Source organism: Maniola jurtina, chromosome 7 (genome assembly GCF_905333055.1).
Source record: "Maniola jurtina chromosome 7, ilManJurt1.1, whole genome shotgun sequence".
NCBI classification, from domain to species: Eukaryota; Metazoa; Arthropoda; class Insecta; order Lepidoptera; family Nymphalidae; genus Maniola; species Maniola jurtina.
The window spans coordinates 15,380,560-15,403,016 of record NC_060035.1 but is presented as its reverse complement, the minus strand read 5'-3'; the positions used below and the strand labels follow the sequence as shown (position 1 = coordinate 15,403,016).

The following is a 22,457-nucleotide window of genomic DNA, read 5'->3' as shown; positions in this document are numbered from 1 at the left end:
TATTGATTGATGTGATCAAATTAGGAATGACGAGAACCATCTGTAACGGATATAGCTAAACGAGTTATGAAGCTGAAGTGGCAACGGGCAGGGCAAAAACGATAGGTAGATGTTAGGGTCTCGAAATTCTAAAATGGCACCTTGGGATCCCAATCTACCAGGTGAAGTTCTCGTACCGAACAGAACAGAACAGCGAGAAACCGTGAACGTTGGCATTCTAATGTGGTCGACATCCAATCTACTCACACGAAACGTTTTGCTCAACGTTTCTGATATGAACCGCTAAGGTCTGGAACGCCGCACCCTTCCGGCGTCCACGTTTCCTGCCACATTTTATAACTTAAGTACCTTCAAGGTAAGAGTAAATAAGCATCTTCTAGGCAGGTGCTCTCCAACTTAGAGCTTATAACTGCCTTCTTTAAATCATGATTGTCGTCAAGTGTATGCCAATCTTGTAATACAAAAAAACGTACAAAGGTAGTAAGGTAGTACTTAGTAACCTATACCTAATTCTTTAATTGCTATAAACACCGGTGTAGACATCTAATCCTTCGTCAGACAGACGTACGTACATAAAATATAACTTTGTGCCAATAAATTGTAGAGATAATTAACTAGTAATTAGCGATACACCTACGTAATTGCAATAAAGACAAAACTCGCCCGTCAAGTTTGACGACTGCAGCCTTATCGCTTCCGTTCCACGATATTCCTACCAAAGACCTCTTTAGTGCTGTGGCTTATAGGTGACAGGTTCCGGGTTCGATTCCCGGCTGCATCAGGCTTGAAAAGGAAGACGTCCGTTAAGTTTTACAACAGCTGCAGTTGGCTCAAAAGTTTGCTGAACAAGAGATTTCATGTTAAATTCTTTAAAAAAACTCTTCGTTTACGTGAATTTTGTTTTTATTTATTTAGTGGAAACACTTCTAATAATATGATCCTGATAAGTTAAAATACGTTAATTATTTTATTTTTTATTTATTTCTCAGGATAAAAAGTGTCATATTCTCTGCCAACTTTTGTCAAGATTGATTTTGCGATTTAGTTGTGAAAAGATAATAAACAGACAAACAGACTCTCGCATTTGTATATCATTAGTATTTATGCAGAAGATAAATTTTAAATAAGTGATTAATTAATTATTTAATTTAATCTTTATAATTTTTTTAAACTATACTATTACTATTTAAAAATGATATTATATTAATTATTGCTTCAATAAGGACAGCCCAGTGTCATCAATACGGTCATACATCATCCATACGTCGACCCTTTGGCCGCATTCTGTAAGGGCTGCTACAAAGATATAAAATAAAACAATTTTCACACCTTAAAAATTTAATTTTGATTAAAAGTAATCAGTTGCTGTTAGTAATAAGTAGTCTCTCGGAGTAAATTGGTTTAATGGTTGTATTTTCAAATAAATCCGATATTTCCTTATGATGATTTAATTACGGTAAAGCAAATGATAAAAAGATAATGTATAAAAGAAAATATTTTTAGAAACACAATCCGAGCAGACCCAGGGTGGGTCAGATAGTAAATAAAAATTTTATACAGGGTTTTATTCAAAATCTGGTGATATTTATGGATTCTTTGACACGGAGCCAGTGGTTTCAATCAGTAGGGCATCAGGACTCCTAGGCTGAGATATATTGACAGAGGGAAAATGAGACAGATTTGTGTCAGAGACATGAATTTGTATCTTTTAATGTTTTTTCAAGTAAATCTTAGCAAAGTCAGAGACTAGATTTTAAATATTTGAAGTTAGCAATTTAAAAAGTGTCAACCCTACATACTCGCAGTAATACAGGGCGTCCAACGATCAAAATTAAATAAGGTGTATCGATATAATCGCATTGTGTCGGTAATCCGCGACCATCCATCGCGCCACTGTCGCGCGACACAATAGCGGATCGCGCGGCTTTGCTTCGCGGCACCACGCGTGGACGCGCGCTACAGAGTAACGACACGTGGATAAGGTACTTTTTTATTTGATCCAAAAATTAATAAAGGACATAACCTACTTTCTGTCCCGGAAAATCAAAGAGTTCATACGGGATTCTAAAAACTAAATCCAGTACAAAGTTGCGGGCATCATCTAATACACTATAATAACATTAATAACATATCCCGCGCTGTTGGCTAGTCTCCATAAAAAGCTGTGAGTCGAATTCAGCCTGGAGAACACTTTTAACATTAAGTACTAACATAATTTTTAGGGATGAATGAATATGTGTATTATGTACTTACTTTTATTGTATACCACAAAATTATGACGGAAAAACACAAAGCAAAGGAAAAATTATAAAGTTACAATTTGGCGGCCTTATCGCTACCTTACCTAATGATCTTTATCAATTATTTATTTAAGGATGAAATTTACGATTCGGAAAGTATTTGGAATCCCAAAGAGTCGGTAAATAAGTCTGACTACAATAATTTATATTTGCCTACAATATAGTTAATATGACAAACTGATGACTAAGAACCCTATTCATAAAGTGATAAAACTAACTTAAAAGGCTCGAGTCAAAGCATTTTAACGTAAAACATACTAATTAAGGAGATTATGCCTATTTCTGTCAACAATTAGGTGTTAACGCATGTAAAACCTATTCATCATACATGTATTAGCTTAATTCAATGATTTAAATAGCGATTAATCAACGATTAGTGCCCTGCTGATATCATGTGATGATTCAAGAGTCAAGTACTTACCATGTTAATGATATTCTAAAAAAATGTAGATATATTATCGCTATTTTTTATCCTGATAGTAGAAATATATTCACTAGATGATGATGACGATTACAATTTTGGTTTTAGGGTTTTCAAAAATCTCATGGTGAGTTTTGGCTTAATAAAGCCAAAATAAATTAAAGTAGCAATAATAATATCCGTCTCCGGGATGCAAGCTGTCTCTGTAGCGCCAAAATTGGCTAAGCGGATGGGCCGTGAAGGCCACAAACAGAGAGACATAGTACTTTTGCATCACATCATATCACACCTAATACTGTTAAGGCGAAAGTTTGTATCTACACTATGTTTGTTACTCTTTCACGCAAAAACTACTGAAAACGGATTTGACTCAAATTTGTAATGGAGATTGATTGTACCTTGGATTAACACATAGGCTTCTTTTATCCCCTAAAACTCCATGATTCCCGCGGGATTTTGAAAAAACTGTAATTCACATGGATATGAGCTATAGCTATAGTATGCCATAGCAAACTTCCTTAAAATTAGGTTTATATGCTGAGAAAGGGAGCGGGAAAGGGAACAGAAAAAACTATATCCAGGCGGACGAAGTTGCTGGCATCAGCTAGTTTATAATATTAATATGGATACTTGTCAGAAAACAATTTTGCCCTTCGCATGGCGATCTTTGAGGGGAATCGTGTGCAAAGGCTCCTAATTTATACTGACATTTGATTAGCCTACTTTAGTGATTATACTTTCAGATGTTGTATAACGTATCTAGTTTTCTAGTATCGTCGTCGTAAAGTATGAAAGTGGTGCTTCATGGTAATATGACGGCCATTTGCATGTATTACGCTAATGTAGCATAAACATAAATCATATTCTTTACGAGACATTCACAGTTAAGCGATTGTTTATATTTTTTATTGTTTTATGGATATTTTATTGTTTACTTAATGTGTTATATATTATATCTTATGAATTAAATATAGTGTGTTGTTGCCCATTAGATACGGCAGTGAAATTATTAATTAAACATTTATCTATTCTAATCTAATTAATGCGAAGTTTTTATTCCATTTTCAGCTACACTTTAAGAGTTGTATCAAATAAGTCGCGATGAATTAATTCTAAATTTGAAAATGCCCTTCTTTTTTAGGGTTCCGTACCTGAAGCACAGAAGGGTGCCAACGTGACCTTATTACTAAGCCTCCGCTGTCAATCCGCCTGCCCGTCCATCTTGCTGTCCGTCTGTCAGTCTGTCTATCCGTCCGTCTGTCTGTCTGCGGGCTGTATCTCATGAACCGTAATAGGTTAGGAATCGAAATTTTCACACAGCGTGAAAATCCGGCCACAATAGAGCAACGGATCGACGTGATTTTTTGCATGAAGACAGTTAAAGATCTGGAGAGTGCAATAGGCTACTTTTATCCCGGAAAATCGCGAGCACTAAACTTTATCATTTAAATTGCGTTTTTCTGCAGTAAACATTGGTGCTGGTAAATTATTGTCAATTTGACTAAATTGCCAAATGTTACTTGTACTTACTATACTTACTTATTAGTAAATTAAAATTTTGTAGGTATATACTAGTTTCGTAGCTCCACTTTCACGAGATATGTAACCCTCCGTAACCCCAACAATGCGTAGAATCCCGCCTGTCACAATAGTGATCGATCAGGTCTGATCACCACCATCAGCCCACCGCCAACCCACCGCGTGGCACACTGATGCCCAACAAAATATTACACTTACTCTATATTATACTAGATAATACCGCAACTTTGTCCGCATGGGTATAGGATCCCGTGGGAATTCTTTAATTTTCCAGGATAAAAAGTAGCCTATATTTTAAGTCAGGCTATAAATTATGTCCATTCTGAATTTCAGCCAAATTCGTCCAGTAGGGCAAAATTTGGCTTTGGCACGAAGGAGCAACAAACATGCACAATTTGTGTCAGCAAAATTATGGAATCACCTACTTGTGAATATGTCTAATGAAGATTAGGGAAAGTGGGTGGTAACATAAAATATTGACACCAAATATTGAAGAAGAAGTTATTTATTATCTGTAAATATTTGTTTTTTTCTGACCCCCTCTTTCTTATTCCTTCCTGATTATGCTCGTGAACATACCTACAGCACTGGAGGAATTAGCTAAGTCGCAATCGCTCATAGCCCAGCGACAAAACATCCCAACAACACATTCGATTTTCGTAGCTCGCCAACTCGTTTCGACTAAGTACTTTCTCTCTAATCGTCGGCGGTCGGACAGCGGCGGACGGCCTTAGCCTATATAGTAGTAAACTTACATAAGAACGATAAATAAATAATATGACATTGAAATCAAGCTTTTTGGACCTTCAAAGTGCTGTTTCCCATCCAGTTACGAATGAGGGTCACTGTTGCAATTTGCGATCGCCTAAACCACACTAGTGATTAAATCCAAATATTTTTATTGCCTTTTTAATGACTTATAACTGACGTAATTGAAATTATTAATTATTGAGTGCGTATTGATATTCCTCCATTAAACACTACCTTGCCGCGGGCTAAGTAGATAATTTAATGTGATATTTCATTCACCGCACTTTGGCTGCGGGTCGATAAGTTACATGCCTACGAGGAGACGTAGCGCTCTCGTCGGGTGACGAGAAAAGAATTTTGGTGTAGGTATTTGCTTTTATAATGTGATTCCGAAATATTTTTCAGATTTGTTATTACACTAATTTAAACATTGTGTAAAAAACACTTTTCAAATCAGGGCTATTCATAATAATACAATACAATTGATGCATTTCTTAGTAACACAGTTACGTGGAAGCAACCAAATGAGCTTTCAGTTGCGCACAAGATGATGTAGTGCTTGTTACATATTGTAACTTTTTATAGTTTCTTGCTGGCTCTTCTCAGTGGAATCTGAATTTTGAACCGATGGTAGAGTCAGAGACCAGACGTAGAGATAAAAAGTTTTTATTTACGTAGCATAAGATACACTACTTGTCTCTCGTGAAATAAACAAATTATAATTTTGATTTTTGTTTTTATAATTAGTGAGTAAAACACAAGCTCGAAAAACTTGTGAGTGGGTAAGTTCTTTATTTAGGTACATTAGAAGCAAGCAAGTTTTAAAATATAGAGTCCGAATAAAGCTTTATGGTCGAGATGTGTATCTGTATACCATAAAAAAGCTTAAAAAATTAATCCGTTGCTATGGTGCAACAAAAATTTGCGAACAAAGCAACAAGAATTGATGCATGATGCCATGACGCTTGCACTTTACTATTTCGACCTAGTGGTCCGATATTTTGGCAGTACAAAAACGTTGAGTATAACATCTTTTTCGAGGGGAAAGGTCAAATTGCTTTTTGGATGTACATGTGGTACAAGTAGTGCATCGGAGATGTTAAAACATTGACAGCTCAATCTGTCAAATTTTGATTTATTATTTGAAAGGCGTACAAAGAGCGATGACGCTAGAATGCGATAATTTGTGAAAGGGTAAGTGCAGGCAACTTTTTTCTATTAAACACGAATAACTACTACCTACTACATCATCATCATGATCAACCCATCGCCGGCTCACTACAGAGCACGGGTCTTCTCTCAGAATAAGAAGGGATTGGTCATGGTCTAGCACGCTAGCCAAGTGCGAACTGGCCATCGATGGAACTGGCAGACTTCATATACCTTTGTGAACATTATGGGGGACTCTAGGGTATGTGGGTTTCCTCAAGATGATTTCCTTCAACATTAAAGCAAGTGATATATTAACTAACATGACGTATCTATTGTGCGATCGCTCTAAGATGTAATTTTGTACTTTGTAACATAGCCTGTAAGTTCCATTTAAGTGGAAATTCCTTTATGGAACAATAAATGTCTTAAACCAGAATTGCTAAAAAACGCACATAACTCCGGTAATTGCTTAAAATCGCGACCAGGGTATGAAGCGAGAGGGACACCCACATACCCGTACGTCATCCCGCACCGGGATAGAGCGGGGACTATGCGGGTGTGCTGGGCGTCCCCACCTCGGTTGCCATCTCGACCTGTCGCGTACTATTGATACGTGCCCGGGATTGAACCTCGACCTTCCGAATAGGAGATCGGAGTGGCGTAACCACTAGGCTATCAAGGTTTATAGAACATTGAAAGCCTGTTATTTATTTAGGTTATTTACTAAATAGTAAATTAATATATTTAGTGTTTTAGTGCGCGCCACACCTGTTGTTTTGGTCGGCGAGGACAAGTAGGCGCGAGTAGGCTGAGAGTCGAAATGTAAGAGATTTAAATGATAGAGCGGCAATATAAAACATTTCTAAGTGAATATGTAAAACTTCGGCACCTTGGGAATCCAATGTTCACTGGTTGAAATTATGCTCAAGTTTCGATTCAAGGAAGGTTACGTTTTCTGGTGGAAGTTACGCTTTCCAGTGCGAGGAGCCATTCCAGCAGAATGCCATTAAGCGTTGCGTTGGCAGATCTCCCATAAGCTGGATCGATGACATCAAAGAAGTTGTAGGCAACTGCTGGACCCTTGCGACCTTAGGCCCTCGAAACATTGATACCTCTGCCCACTGCCACTTCAGGTTCGCAACCCGTTGAGCTATGTCGGTTAGTCTGATGCTCCTACGGATCTCGTCATCCCTTATTTGATGACGGAAAGAAATTCGAAGCAGAGTTTCTTATGAGGCACATAGTGTCTTTCTCTCTTAGTAGGCTCTGTGAAATAGTCCATCTAAATCTAAATAAAAACCCACACATTTTGCACTTTTAGTCCGTTATCCCATCTATAACAAACAGGTTTATATATCCGTAGTGGAGATATAATCTGCGGTCGCGAGTCGCGTTAATCCGCGATGATTGCTCAAGGCCGTCCTTAGAAAGGTGTACCTTATACCTACTTGTGCCGCGAGTCTTGCTTAGCCTGCATACTTGCACTTATTGTTGTGTCTATTGCCCTTATTTCGTGTTAGGTAAGTAATTTGTTAATCAATGCTTGCTTTGTTGGTAAACACAGTCTTGTAGACCCGTCTTATTTCATTATCATCATCAACCCATCGCCGGCTAGCTGCTGAGTCTGAGGTGTCTTCTCAAAGGAAAAGTTTACAGGGTTGGCTACAGTTTATAACGTTGATAAAGTACGGATTGGTAGATTTCAAACACCTCTGAGAATGTTCTCAAAAGTGTGTGAGGCTTCATGATGTCATGAAAAACTCTCAGGCATGAAGCTTTCCTCACCTTGTTTTACTTCACCCTTAAAGTAAGTGATATTTAAACGTTCAAAATGCTCAAAATTTACGAGGTGTGAGGTCGCCATTCCTTGGTTCCCCAATATTTATCGATTGTTCGAACTATGGGTGAATATGAAGCGTCACGAGCGGAGGCCCATTGACGCTTCGGCTTCATAACCCATGGAGTTATATTGGTTACCGTGGTTCTTCTCAGGATTTTCTCATGTTTGATATAATCATGGAGAGAAACTCCGACTCATTAACATTCAGCCCAAACCTTAAGAAAAAACTTAATATTTTGCACAGAGTTTCTCTTTAAGAATAAGGCCGTATTTTTCAAAATTCCCACGGGATAGAGAGAGAGAATTAACATTTTCACCGTTCGAATACGCGGGTGGTCGCTAGTATTGCTATATAAATATTCTGATTTCGCGTTTTATTGCTGTAAATATAAAAATATGAATGCAAAATGAGTGTTTGCTTGCAGAGTAGTACCAGGAACGCCATATAAGGCCTGGTGGCGACTGCAGAAGTGGCGTCATGCGAGGCGTAGATTAAGATCTAACGAGCGTCTAATACGCACAGCAGCTGCCGACATGTCAATAGCTGAGTAAGATTGATAGGGATATAAAAATACTATGTTATATGTTATATTAAATTATATTGTGACAACTACACTAGGTATCTGAAAGTGAACTAGATAATCCATATTAATAATATAATCTATAGGTATAATCAATATTAAACGACTAGTAACTTGAAGTACACCGAGCTTGTAAATTTTTTGTTGATGTCAAAGTCACAGTCAATAATTATCTACTTATTTACTTAGTTTATTGACTCCACAGTATCAAAATAGACCGTAATTTTCCTACTTACCCCTACCCCCCTATACCCTACCTTGCATAATATACATATTTTATACCGACATAATATTGTGAGTGTTCTGTGTAGTCTCACCCGTATTTCATATAATTAATATTTAGAGGAATGTGCAGCGCCCAGACAAGTCGCCAAGACTTAAGGGCGCTAAGAATATAATGTAAATAGTTGTAAGAATTATGTTAATACAGTAAATTTGCTGTGTAGGCATCTGGTCATGCAAACGTTGTAAGAGGACAGTAGCAGGAGGTGCCTGGGTTTTCTCCACCACTGCAGCTTCTTCATGCAGGTCAGCTGTCAGACGGTTACGTGAAGTCAAGTGAATATTTAGATTAAGGCAATAAACAAATAAATAAATACGAAAATAGTTATTGCGACACTTTACTGAAACACAGTAGGTAGGTACACGTACATGTTTAAAAATAAAAAAAAGAAGGAAATCAATATTGTCCTAGGGTGCAAAGGCAGTTTATCACTAAAGTGATCTTTAAAGTTGCCTTTAAAAAAAACGAAAAAAAAAATTTTCTTCGGCCAATATCGAATAGAATCTGTGATCTTTTATTAGAGAAGCTGTATTGAAATCGCTGAGCCATAATGGCATAGTGGCATTGCTTCCGCGGATTGTAGCTATGTGTCTTGGATGTAATCTCAGCTCGAATCATGACAATCGAGTCGGATGTAAGATGACAATAAATCACCGTCTCCCAAGTCTCATACGCACGTCGTAGGATATGCAATAACTAAAATTGGATTGGTTGATAAGAACTACAGTAGGTGACGGATGTACAGTCAAAGGCTGTAAGTCGTGTAGCACTTTAATGATCATATTCGTGTGGCACGGTCATGCACAAGCGTTAGGTGTGTGTGTGTGGCGTGTTTATAGAAAAAGTTCATAAATATTAAGTGCGACAGGCTTTTGATGCAATCATCGATGGATGCAATAGTTTCGCAGAATTACTACTCGAATTCTGAGCCGACCGTACACACGAGTAGCTGTTGTCCTTACAGAGAGTCTTAATGCGACAGTGTACTCTAAGCTATCTTATCTATAAACTATCTACTAAACAATTATTACAAAAATTAAATTGTTTATTAAACTACTACTTAATATTATATGTATAACAAATAATTGTTATTTTTGATATGCTCATCGCTGTGCTCGTCGTTGAGTTCGCTATCGAAGCCTATATTTTGTTTTGGAATTGAAAACTTTTTTAGGCGCGTTGCGCGATTTTTGGGCGAGTAAAAACTTCAAGGTCGCGTCAGTTACCTTATTAGCTTTGTTCCTTAACACAACCTGTTAAGGTGCAATTTTGCTGCTGGCCTTAAACAATGCTGTCTAAAAACTTTGTGTTCCATTATCCACTACTCTGATTTAGTTATGAAAGTATAGTTTTTTTTAATCAATAATTTAATTTAAAATTTGTATTTTTTAATTAAAAAAAATACATCAATTTGTGAAAGTTAATTTCCAGCTCTATTTTGAAGTAGGTTATTTAATTTTAGCGTCGATAGAGTTTACCATAGTAGGTTTTTACTTCAAAAGTGTAGGTACCATTTGGTTGGTTTATGATTATTCGAATATCAAAACATAATTCTTATCAGTGCGCCGTCAATCAGGCAGTTCTATAAGCAATCAGACAATATAATCCACAAGTTGAGACATTTCAATGCGATCAGCCAACGAGGCAACGTTAGGATCATAAAACAAGGTGTCAATTCTGTGCTACGTTAATGTACAGTGTGTTTTAAATTTTGGATAGAAGCAGGCATTACTTAGCGGAATCCCATGATAATATACATTTTTTTAAATTTATAAACTAGCCCACCCTCCCACTGCTAAAGAAACAGGAAAAGCAAGCAATCCACACCACGAGCACACAACACCACACATATTATCTTCCAGACTCACTTAACCAAATAATCATGAATACAAGGGTTCTGTATCAGCATTCATCGTACAAGAACTAAACCTTTTTTTTTTTACTTTCATGGCGGCCATTTTGATTTTTTATTATTTGTTATTATAGCGGTAGTAGAAAACTCTGCCTGTAATGGTTCATGAGATACATACAGACGGACAGGGCTGACAGCGTAGGTTTAGTAATAGGATCCCGTTGGCGAACTTCGGGTACGGAAGCCTGGAAAGTAAGACTGTTTTTCTATGGGTTGATTTTTCTCAGTTCCATGTCTATACTGTATATTAGTAAGAGATACATACAAATCATCCTGTACTTTATGAGTTTATATACAGCGTGTTAGAATGAATGTATCGAGCGATCAAATAAACTAGATGTTTGTTGTGGTTATTTAGGAGTCAGGGATTTCCATTAGCGACCACTGTTGGTAGCTGATCCGATCGGATCGGAGGACGTTTCACATAAATCAGCATCTAAAAGTAATACTTACATTTTCTCATTCAAGTCAATCAGGGCCCTTAGTTGTGTCGAGTTGTCAGATCATTGTATTTGGTAAAAGATTTTTAATTTATTCATAGACTAGCACTTGGCTGGAATCAAATCTGCTGGCAAGTGATGATGCAGCCTAAGATGGAGCGCGCTTGCCTAGAAGATGCATATTAACTCTTCTTGTGAAGGTCCCAATATTACAGCTAGTGGGAATCTGGAAGAACATTCCATATCTAACAGAGCATATAGGAAACGAGGAAGCAAATCGCTTCGTATGAGTCCGTGAAATGTTTATTTATGATGTTTATTCAGTGAGCTAGTCAGTGCGAAGAGACCAAATGTCAATGTTTATGAGATAGTTTATAGAGTGGTTGCTTTGACGCTATGTTTGCGAGCTAATGCGGCCCACTGCGAACCGTTGCGTAATCGTTGCAAGAAAGATTCCAGCCAACATAAGTCTATGAAAATAAAGAGGCTGTTTTTTTAGTGAGTTAGTCAACGCGAAGAGACTAGATGTCGATAGCCTTAGTGCTGTGCTCGAATATGCGGCCGACTGCGAACCGTTGCGTAATTTTTGCAAGGAGCGATATAGAAAGACTCCAGCGTACAGAAGGTTATCAAAATAAACAGGCTGTTTGTTAAGCGAGCTAGTCAGTGAGAAGAGACCAGATGTCGATGTTTACAAGATAGTTTATGGAGTAGTTAGTGGGTCGCCTTGACGCTGTGTTCGCGAGCTTCGGGAATGCGGCCCGCTGCGAACCGTTGCGTAACTTTCGCAAGGAACCACATCAACTGAGCCCTAACGCCTAATTTTATTAACAAGTAGTTACCTAGTATGTATAGTTCAAACATATTTTCATTATGTGGCCTCATAGTAGTATAAATATTCCACACCACGAAAATTAAAATTATGATCTATAAATAAATCGGCATTTTTTATCGGTAGGAAAAGAATCTGCGAACGAGAAAAAACTCTCGTTTTTTAAAACTAAATATCTAGTTAAATTTTACCACCAGCTCGCTTCCATTTGCTTTAAAAATGTGTAGGAAGATTTTAATAATTTTATTCTATAGTTACCTGAGTTTGGGTTTCTTACTACAAAACATGTATGACGAACCATTATGATTTGTTGATTAAAAACGTCCCATTAGAAAATAACAAGAGATAATCTAGAAAATGTGAATTTACAAATTTCCTCCGCTAGGAATGGAATCTGAGACCTCGTAAGCCCACACTTACCACCAATACAGTTTACGTCACCACTACAGTTATCATCAGACTTGATTAACGAATGCAGTCGTATCAAAGTCTAATCATTTATTCAATTCAAAATAGGTAAGTACATATACCTACCATAGTACCTACCTACACTTTTTGATGTCAATCATTGGATTTGTCAGATAATATGTGTACCTAATGGTGATAAAAAACACAAAATTAAAGCTACGAGGGTTCCAAACGCGCCAGGTTTGAGAAGAGCCCACAACAAACTATTACACCACAACTTATAACTGAAACGATAAAGGACCTAAAATCTGTTAAGTATCCCGTTGAACTCTTTTACAGGAGCATTTGGTCCGGCTACGCTCAAAGTGAAATATCTAATATAAGTATTGTGTATCTTAATTCCACAAAGGTTCTTATAGCTGAAGCGATGATAGTCTAGTAGTTAAGACTGCAGCCTTCTATTTGGAGGGGTTGGGGGTTCGATCCCGGGCACGCACTCTAACTTTTCGAATATCACTTGCTTTGACGGTGAAGAAAAACATCGTGAGGAAACCTGCATGCCTGAGAGTTCTCCATAGTGTTCTCTAAGGTGTGTGAAGTCTGCCAATTCCCTCCCTCGAGAGTTCCCTCACTCGGCGCGTGCTCGATAGTGAGCCGGCGATCATGATGATGGTGAAGTCTTAGTGACATGTTTAGCATATTCATCATCGTCATAATTATTGTCAACCGATAGACGTCATAGGATATTAATAGGTCTCTTGTAGGGGCTTCGAAACACCACGATCTTGGTCACGGGGCCATCATTCTAGCACTTTGGGACTCCAACATATTATGAAGTGTTAAAAAGTTTAGCATATTACGTGTTAAAATATTTCATAATTTTCTGGACTCTTTGAAAATACTAATAGTTAAAATTAGATAAAGGTCTGTTGATTATTTAATATCTCGATATAAACAAACATTTAATTCCATAAATATTATAGAGATTTCTTAACGATCGCATGATAATAGAATTTCAAACACGAGTCTCAAATCTATACAATAATTGCCATTTATATGATAATAATCATTGCGGGCGTACCCTTGCAAGATTATAACACTAGCAAACTTGATGCAGGATCATATTCATTGCTGCTTTTCTATAAACACAACAAAAATTATTGTTAAGTAAAACGTAATGTATTCAGTACAAAGTCGATTATGCGCATATTGAATGAATGTTCATTGTTTTGTTGAATTGATTTTAATTGCGTTATGTGATTACAGTTATTTGTTTATTAGCATGTTTCGCACTTAGGTATTTATCTTCTTACCTTAGGTATAGTGTTACCGGCGATTATTAAACGTAGTTTTGTTTTATGCAAAACTAGCTTAAACCCGCGACTTTTTACGCGTAGACTCACACTTTCAAACCCCTATTTTACCTCTGAATTTTCAAAATTGCTTTCTTCTCTGATGTCTAGTCATAATGACTATCTGCATGCCAAATTTCTGATCAGTCAGTCAGTTAATTAGCTTTTCTAATTTTATTGTATTTGGATTTAGATTACAGCTATGAAAAATCTTGTTAATTACTGAATAAAAAACTCAAATTTTGATGAATAATGATGAACCGATATGAGTAGAAAAAAGTCAGTAAGTATTTTTAAAGAAAAGCCTTAATTTGGTTATCGCATATGCGATCAAATAAAGATTCATTAAAATTTGTGAAACCATGTCGTTTAAAATATGTATGTGGACTTTCTACAGTACATAAAATAGAAACTTTTCATTTTTAGGGTTCCATACATGAAGGATGCCAACGGCTAATGGCAACCCCCGCTGTCCGTCCGTCCGTCTGTCTGACAGCAGGCTGTATCTCGTGAACCGTAATGAGTAGAGAGTTGAAATTTCCACAGAATGTGTATTTCTATTGCCGCTATAACACCGAGTAATAAAAATTCAAAATGGTCGCCATAAAATTTAAAAAATTAAAACGTGTTATTTATTGTACGGAACCCTTCATGTGTGAGTTGGACTCGCACTTGAAAGATTTTATGCGTAGGTAAGCATGGCCCTCACAAAATCGTTTCCATAAAATTAAACAATTATTATGTTTAATTAACATAATAAATTAGCATTGTGATACTCTCTAAACACATCATATCAGTCACCATTAAATAAAGTATTCACTTCACAGTAATTTTAATAAAAAATGACAGCTCAAAGCGTCCTAAAAAATTATAATTTACCATCCACCACAAAAGTTATGTTTTAAACACATTATCGTTGCTCAATAAACAGCTTTATATACAAGTATTTGGAGGCTATAATCGCTTGGAGGTTCTTCAGTGTAGTGAGTTCACTGACATGTAGGTGTATCTCGGAAGTAAGTGAGATGAACATCAGGGTCACCCGAGTCAAGACATCTTACATTTCACCTCTCCATGAAGAATCGAGAGCTCCTTCAATCTGATGATTACTGTATTACAACATAGTTTTACATAGTGTGGTATTTTTCCATGAAAATGAACATATTGTTATAAGATCGGTACGCACATTTTTAAACTAATTTTGCTGCTGCTTTTCAGGAGGTCGGGGGTTCTATACCGTCCAAAAATAAATATGTATGTGTATAGTATGGAATGTTATTGTAAATTGAAGAATTGAAAGGAGCAACCGCCGAGTTTCTTGCTGGTTCTTCTCGGTAGGAACGGCATTCCGAACCAGTGACAAATTATTTGACGATTCAAAAGCACTTGTAAAAGTCTATTTGAATAAAAATCTATTCTATTCTATTCTAAATTCATACTAATATTATGAATCGGAAAGTATGATGTTTTAATACGTTTTCACGGCTTATATACGTTAAATAGATTTAGACAAAGGTACAAAGATAGTTAGCATATTGAAGGCGGACGTAGGCTAATTTTTATCCCTGATTTCCCTCAGGTTTTATCATTCAAATCCTTAGAATCCAGCGACTCCCCGCACTGTTTGATAAATTAATCGTTGATATTAAATTGAATAGCCAATATCATAGTAATTTAACCTTTTGCGAGCTTTGTAAACTGCGAAATAAATCTTCCAAGCTGTCCCAAGATATGAGATATCATGAATTCACGAACATGTTTAGAAAGCCGCGCCAAGACGAACGCAAGTGTCGGCGACAATTATGCGAAGTGTAATTAAAGGCTAATCGGCCATTAAACGCCAATCTCGTGGTGCATAAGAACTTGTAATTATAGTCAATTAACACGTGCTAGCTGTACAAGTAATTGTAGTATTCAGTATTGGATATAAATATTTGGTTAGTTGCGATAAAGCAAATAAATTGAGGTATAGGTAAAAGGACGTATTAGTCAAAAATTCATGCAGTTAGCAGTTAGGTTATGGCTAAACACTGCAGGTTACTAGCTCCAAAGGGCACAGACTGTATTAAAATCTAGAAGTGGCAATATCTTAGCAAGCTATGCTGTGTTCTAGGTAATTTTTAGACAACAGCCCAAAAATATCTCTACATCCGAACAGATTCGGATGTACCTGAGGGGTATCATTAAAATCCTTAACATCATTCCGAGTGACGCTCATACTTTGTAAGACACACACATACGCACACGAACAAAAACACCCACACATATATATATGCATGCTCAGGATGCTGATAATATGGTTATGGAAAAGCGAAACCTTCTGACACAGGAGTAGTTCTCCTACTCCTCAAAGAAGGCTCCAACCTCTTTGTGTTACTGTTAACCTAAGTAATTTGAAATAAACCATTTTGTTAGTATCTCCTAAAGTATTAGAAACAGCCACAGCATTCAATACAATATATGGTCGAGTTAAAGAGACAATGGGTTGTATTGAAAGTCGGAGGCGACAGAGCGTCGCTGCGCGTTGCCAAGTAGGAGACTGAGGCACGTCGCGCCCATCAATCTGCTTCGATGTGAACGACCTCCCATCCTGCTGACGTCACAGCGAGCCTTCCACGTGCTGCCTCTACACACTATCCGACCGCCAAACCCAACGTAGATTGGCAACAAACTTTTATGCTCATTACAGCTTACAGAGGAGCATAAAACTGGCTACTCAGTTGATATATTTCCAAAAGAAAATACTGCGTGGAAGTAAAGCTCCGCATTCAGACGCTAATCAATCAGCCTATTTGAACATGGGCTTTTCCGACAGCGCGCCACCACACATAGTCCTTCACCTTTCTCATCCACCCACTTCCTGTCAACTTCTTAAGGTCGTTAGGGGGTGCGAGATCGTCTCACTCTGCACTTGCTGGTTCACTCGTGGTCTCCTCCCCAGAACACGAACTACTGGTTTGTTTATTTGGTTCTTCTACGAATTTTCTCCCTCAGAGGGACATCCAACATAGCACGCTCCATAACACTTTTAAACTTGTGGACAAAGCCAACTGTCAATGCCCACGTTCCAGCGCAATACGCCATCACAGGTAGGACATACTCGTTAAAGACATACACAACAGCATACATCGCTGATTTTCAGCCAGCAGCCTAATCCGAGTAACGCCACGGAACTATACTACCAAATTATACTGATAACACACACTACTAATACCCACCCTAGTTGGCCCAATTCGCCCTAAGCAGCAGATAATATATGTTGGCAGTTGGTGGCAGCCAAGTTGGATCGTCTGTGAGCAGTATAAGACCTGTCACCAAGTCAAGTCTCGACTAATGTGGCACAATGAAGCGATGGATTTGGACACAATCGGCGGACATATTTGAGCGGTTACATATTCGTTACACTGTAGTGGCAACCACAGAGCCACTAATTTCATTCTTAGCGACCCTATTGCGCAGGGGTCATAATTCTTCTCTGCTTCTGAAGTGCAGGAGTTCAAATCTGAAAAAAATCAATTTTTAAATTCACAAATGAATTGGTTTGAACTCCTCATACTTCACTACCCTACCCATATTATAAATGTGAAAGAGTGCTTGTTTGTTGGTTTATCCTTCAGTCACGCCGCAACGAAACAAAATGGATTGATGAGATTTTTACATGAACGATTTCACTTATAAGTGAAGGAAAACATCGTGAGGAAACCTGCATGCCTGAGAGTTCTTCGTAATGTTCTCAAAGGTGTGTGAAGTCTGCCAATCCGCAATTGACCAGCGTGACGGGCTAAGCCTTAAGGTCAAACCGTTCTCATTTTGATAGGATAGGAGACCAGTGTTCAGTAGTGAGGCGGCGATGGTTTGATATATTATTATTACGGTGATGATGATGGATGCTTAGTTTTAGTTAAAGCAGTTTTTAATACGTTACTTTATAATAATTTTAATGGGCTTTGTAACAGGAAAACTATCCCTCTAATCAGTCCAATTGTTTTTGCGTGTCCGTACGCACAAACAAGGAAAAACGAACATACAGTTTTAATAGCAGGGATTATTAAAGGTTGGAACAATATACTTACTTATAATAAGTCTGAAATTCCTTACCAATCGCTGGTTTCAGTGCAAAAAACATCAACTTCTATAATATTAGTTAAGTGTTAGAAAATATGTTGTTTCTATTAAATTCTTCGTTTATTTTTGCTAAACGTCTCACGGTTGATCGATCAATCGTCAAGGTATTCGCTATCAAGTGCATCTTAAAGGCGTGTTTAGATTTTACTGGAAAATGTCCATGATTATTAATTTGTCTTTTAATAAACCCGCTTCTTGAAGTGCCAAAGTAAAAGCTTAAATTATATTATTATGAAACATTAATTTTTTCTCAGACTTGGGCGAGTATGAAACTCTCGCAGCTTTAGTTTTAAGAGTAAATATAACCCACCAAAACATTTCATGTAAAATGTGGCCAAGACTCACAAGTTCATAATGCTTTCACTGTTAAAAAGTTATGAGATCTCTAGTAGAGCCAAGCCCCTAGCTAGCTTAGAATTGCGCTGCCCATGGGACCTATCCCAAGTCCAAAGTATATATCTCTTAAATGCTCTTGAGTATATCACATTTATAACAATAAAGAACAAATAACTCTACTTACAAGCTCTGATTTTACAAACCCTAAATCTTGGTTAAAAAAGGACGGCTTGGCCGTTTAATGTTCGTGGTACTTTTATCTGATATGACATTTAAGCCCGGAATAGCTTGTGCGACAATCATGAAGTATAATAAAAATTAGTAATTGTCGAACAAACTATTCCTTTGACCTTAATATAATATGTTATGTCATGTAATAGTTTCACGAACATTAAACGGCCAAGCCGTACTTTTTTAACCAAGATTTAGGGTTTGTAAAATCAGAGCTTGTAAGTAGAGTTATTTGTTCTTTATTGTTATAAATGTGATATACTCAAGAGCATTTAAGAGATATATACTTTGGACTTGGGATAGGTCCCATGGGCAGCGCAATTCTAAGCTAGCTAGGGGCTTGGCTCTACTAGAGATCTCATAACTTTTTAACAGTGAAAGCATTATGAACTTGTGAGTCTTGGCCACATTTTACATGAAATGTTTTGGTGGGATTTCATTTCTTTTTGGCAGGTGCCCTAGATTTTTTTTTTGGATCTATTTTTTGTAGGTACCTACATCATTTTCATGGCCCGCTCTCTATCGTTACCTCTTTTTTTAAAAGCTTTTATTCCACTTCCAATGTATGTAACTATGTTTGTTTGGGTGGAATCTTGCAACTCAATTTTAAAGCAGATATATCAAATTTCAGTCTTTTAGGACTTTAGGAAACACATTTTTTAAATGTACAGACTAGGAAAAGTTTATTTTCCTGTTGTTTGAATGAAATCCCTAGCCTACATACCAAATTTCAGTCTTCTAGGACTTAGGGAAGTACTTTAGAACTTTTGACTAGAGGGGTTTTGAATGGCAATAAATCTAAAACCATAACAGGTAGACAATTGATACTTGGTACGTTTGATAAGTCTGTTAAGGACATATTATCCTGAAAATATCAGCATTCTAGCGATAGACTTTACAAATAATTTGCTTCCCCCATACGTGGGAGAAGAGGGGGAAAATTTTGAATTTCTTAATTTTCCTGTAGTTTGTATGCAATTTCTAGTGTACGTACCAAATTTCAGTCTTCTAGGACTTCGGGAAGTACCCTAGAATTACAGACTAGAAGTTTTGACTGTCAATAAATCTGAAACTATAAAAGCTAGACAATTGATACTCAATGCGTTTAATAAATCTGCCCAGGACATCTTATCCTGAAAATATCAGCATTCTAGCGACAGAATTTACAGATTGGCTTCACCCATAAGAGGCGTAGAGGGGGGGCATTTCCAATTTCTTAATTTTCCTGTAGTTTGTAGTCAATTTCTAGTCTACATACCAAATTTCAGTCTTCTAGGACTTCGGGAAGTACCTTCGAGGTTTTGAGTAGAGGTTTTGATGATCATCAGTGAGGGACGAAATCGGCGTATTTTAGGTATCAATAAATCTGTAACCATAAAAGCTAGATATTTGATACTTGGTATATTTGGTAAATTTGCTGAGGACACCTTATACTGAAAATTTCAGCTTTCTAGCGTCATCCAGACCGAAGTTATGACGGGTCGAAAATACGGCGAAACACTTCGAGAAAAAGGTACGTAGCGCCCCGGCCGCCGTTTGGCTCGTCTTGGCGGGGGCACTGCCGTGCCCCCTGATTAATTATTATCACCAGTACGTATCATTGTTTGACAATCAGAAAGTGTACCATAGTACCCAATTTGAATAAAATATGACTTTGACTTTGACTAAAAGTCATTAGATTTTATCCATTCTTGTTTTGAATCCAATGGTTGTACGGTATAGAGTATCACCATCATAATTATCAACCCGTCACTGGTCCACTACTGAGGACGGATCTCCTATCAGAATGAGAAGAGCTTAGATCATGGTGCGCCACCTGACCAAGCAGGTACGGATTGGCAGACCCTTTATCTTAGTATATAGAAAACTTGAGGCATGCAGGTTACCTCACGATGTTTTCCTTAATCGTTAAAACAAGTGATATTCAATTAATTAAAAAGCCCTTAACTACGAAAGTTAGAGGTGCGTGGCGGGGATGGAACCCCCGATCTTTCGAATAGGAGGCGGATGTCTTAGCCAGTAGGCTTTTTTTTTCCGGTACAAGTTGACCCTTGGCTACAATCTGACCTGCTGGTAAGTCATGAAGCAGTCTAACATGGAAGAGGGTTAACCTGGAAGGGGTATAGCAGTTTGTGAACAGTAGGTATAGGTACTTAAATAAATAAAAAAGAGTTATAAATCTGTATTTATTTATACTCTGCTTGACTTCTATTTACGATTAATCAAATACAAAAATTCTTAAATTTAAATTGATCCCATAAAAAAGTACAATTTATTGTACGGATAAATATATAAATCTTAAAAACTATAGAATTAATATCGAAGCTTTAAAAAGTTTCACAAAATGTGCGTTTGCGCAAATAAAAACTAAACATCTGCCATTATGTATTTTTTACACATCCATAGCTATCTGTTTCACTAAACATGTTTTAGTGCTAAATCAGAGTTCAGTTTTACGAAATGGGCGGTAATTTTCCGCGATGCGATGCTTTTAATTGTTGTGCACTCACCTTAACATTTCATGTTTCATGTGCAGTACAAAGCAAACAATGCCTGAGACCAACGTACTAGTAGAAGAGCTGGCGAAACATTTTGTAGATATTATACCTACTTTATAAAAGACCCTTCCCTGATAGCCAGAGTAAAAGCGTAGCAAAATAAATAAAACTATTTTTTCCCCAGAAATATACGACTAAATTAAACATTATGTTATTGTGGAATACAATTTAATACATAAACATATCATTTTCAATTTACAGTAGAGTGAAAGGGATACACCTGCTGAACAAATGACAACAGAAGCGCAAAGATATATCTTAGCTGGAAAATGAAATGAAATAAAACACACACACAGTGGCAGGTTTTTTTTAAATCTTTATTTTAAGAGATTATTCGCTTGGCGAATATGCCTCTCTATATAGCTACAATATAGTGCATTCTAAATCCATACTAATATTATAAATGCGAAAGTGTGTCTGTCTGTCTGTCTGTCTGTCTGTCTGTCTGTCTGTCTGTCCGTCTGTCTGCTACGTTTTCACGGCCCAACCGCTGAACCGATTTTAATGAAATTTGGTACAGACTTGGAATATATTCTGGGGAAGGACATAGGCTACTTTTTATCCCGGAAAATCAAAGAGTTCCCATGGGATCTAAAAAAATCGAAATCCAAGCGGGCGAAGCCGCGGGCATCCCCTAGTCTAAATTAAAATCTAGCCAGTAGTACTTATACATAAAAGAAGGAATAGGATGCAATGCAATAGAGTTGATTCTGTATTGTGTTTTCTTAATGCACGCAAAATGTTTGCTAGAATTTTATAATAATTAACTTATAAGCTTTTTTGGGTCAGGAAAATCAAAAAGTTCTCACTTGTTTTTCAAAACCTAAATCCACGCGGATGAATTCTAATGTAAATAAATTAAAGAGTTGGGTGTACACTCAACTATTTAATTTTTATTACATATGCATTAATGGTATCTGCATAATAAAATTGTATTACCCCACGTAACTGTTGTATATAATAAGATATATAATGTTTTTTTTTTCTGTGACGAAGTACTTACTCCTCTGTAGTTTCCCACCTGCTCTCTGGCTAGTAGAAAAACGAGTCGCTGAATCGAAACGCATAGGTTCCATATTAGGTAGTGGTTGTGATAATAACGAAAGTGTAGCCCGTCGCAGGTTACCCTCACGCAACGCAACCCGCAAAAACGGCCCACTGCGACTCCGTGACGGGGCGACTTTTTCTTTGAGAAAATAGGTATTATAGGTAATGATACAGGTATTATAGGTATTATAGGTAATGGTTGCCTACTGGCCCTAAATCGAGGATAGCCTAGTGGTTTAGACTTCGGCCGAATCCAGAGAGTTCGATTTTCACTCCCGCCCGATAGACACCGAAGTGGTCCTATAAGAATATCTTTTTTTCCAGGAAATACGGTACCCTAAAAATTATAA

The 22,457-nt window shown here is 37.2% G+C and overlaps 1 long non-coding RNA gene across 1 annotated transcript; it reads left to right on the top strand.

The window, feature by feature from the left end:
- Positions 1 to 2,618: 2,618 nt before the first annotated feature.
- Positions 2,619 to 21,423, top strand: LOC123866600. Its single transcript, XR_006796229.1, has 3 exons — positions 2,619 to 2,630; positions 7,030 to 7,036; positions 21,363 to 21,423. It is a non-coding gene; the product is annotated as an uncharacterized LOC123866600 (long non-coding RNA).
- The last annotated feature ends 1,034 nt before the right edge of the window (positions 21,424 to 22,457 follow it).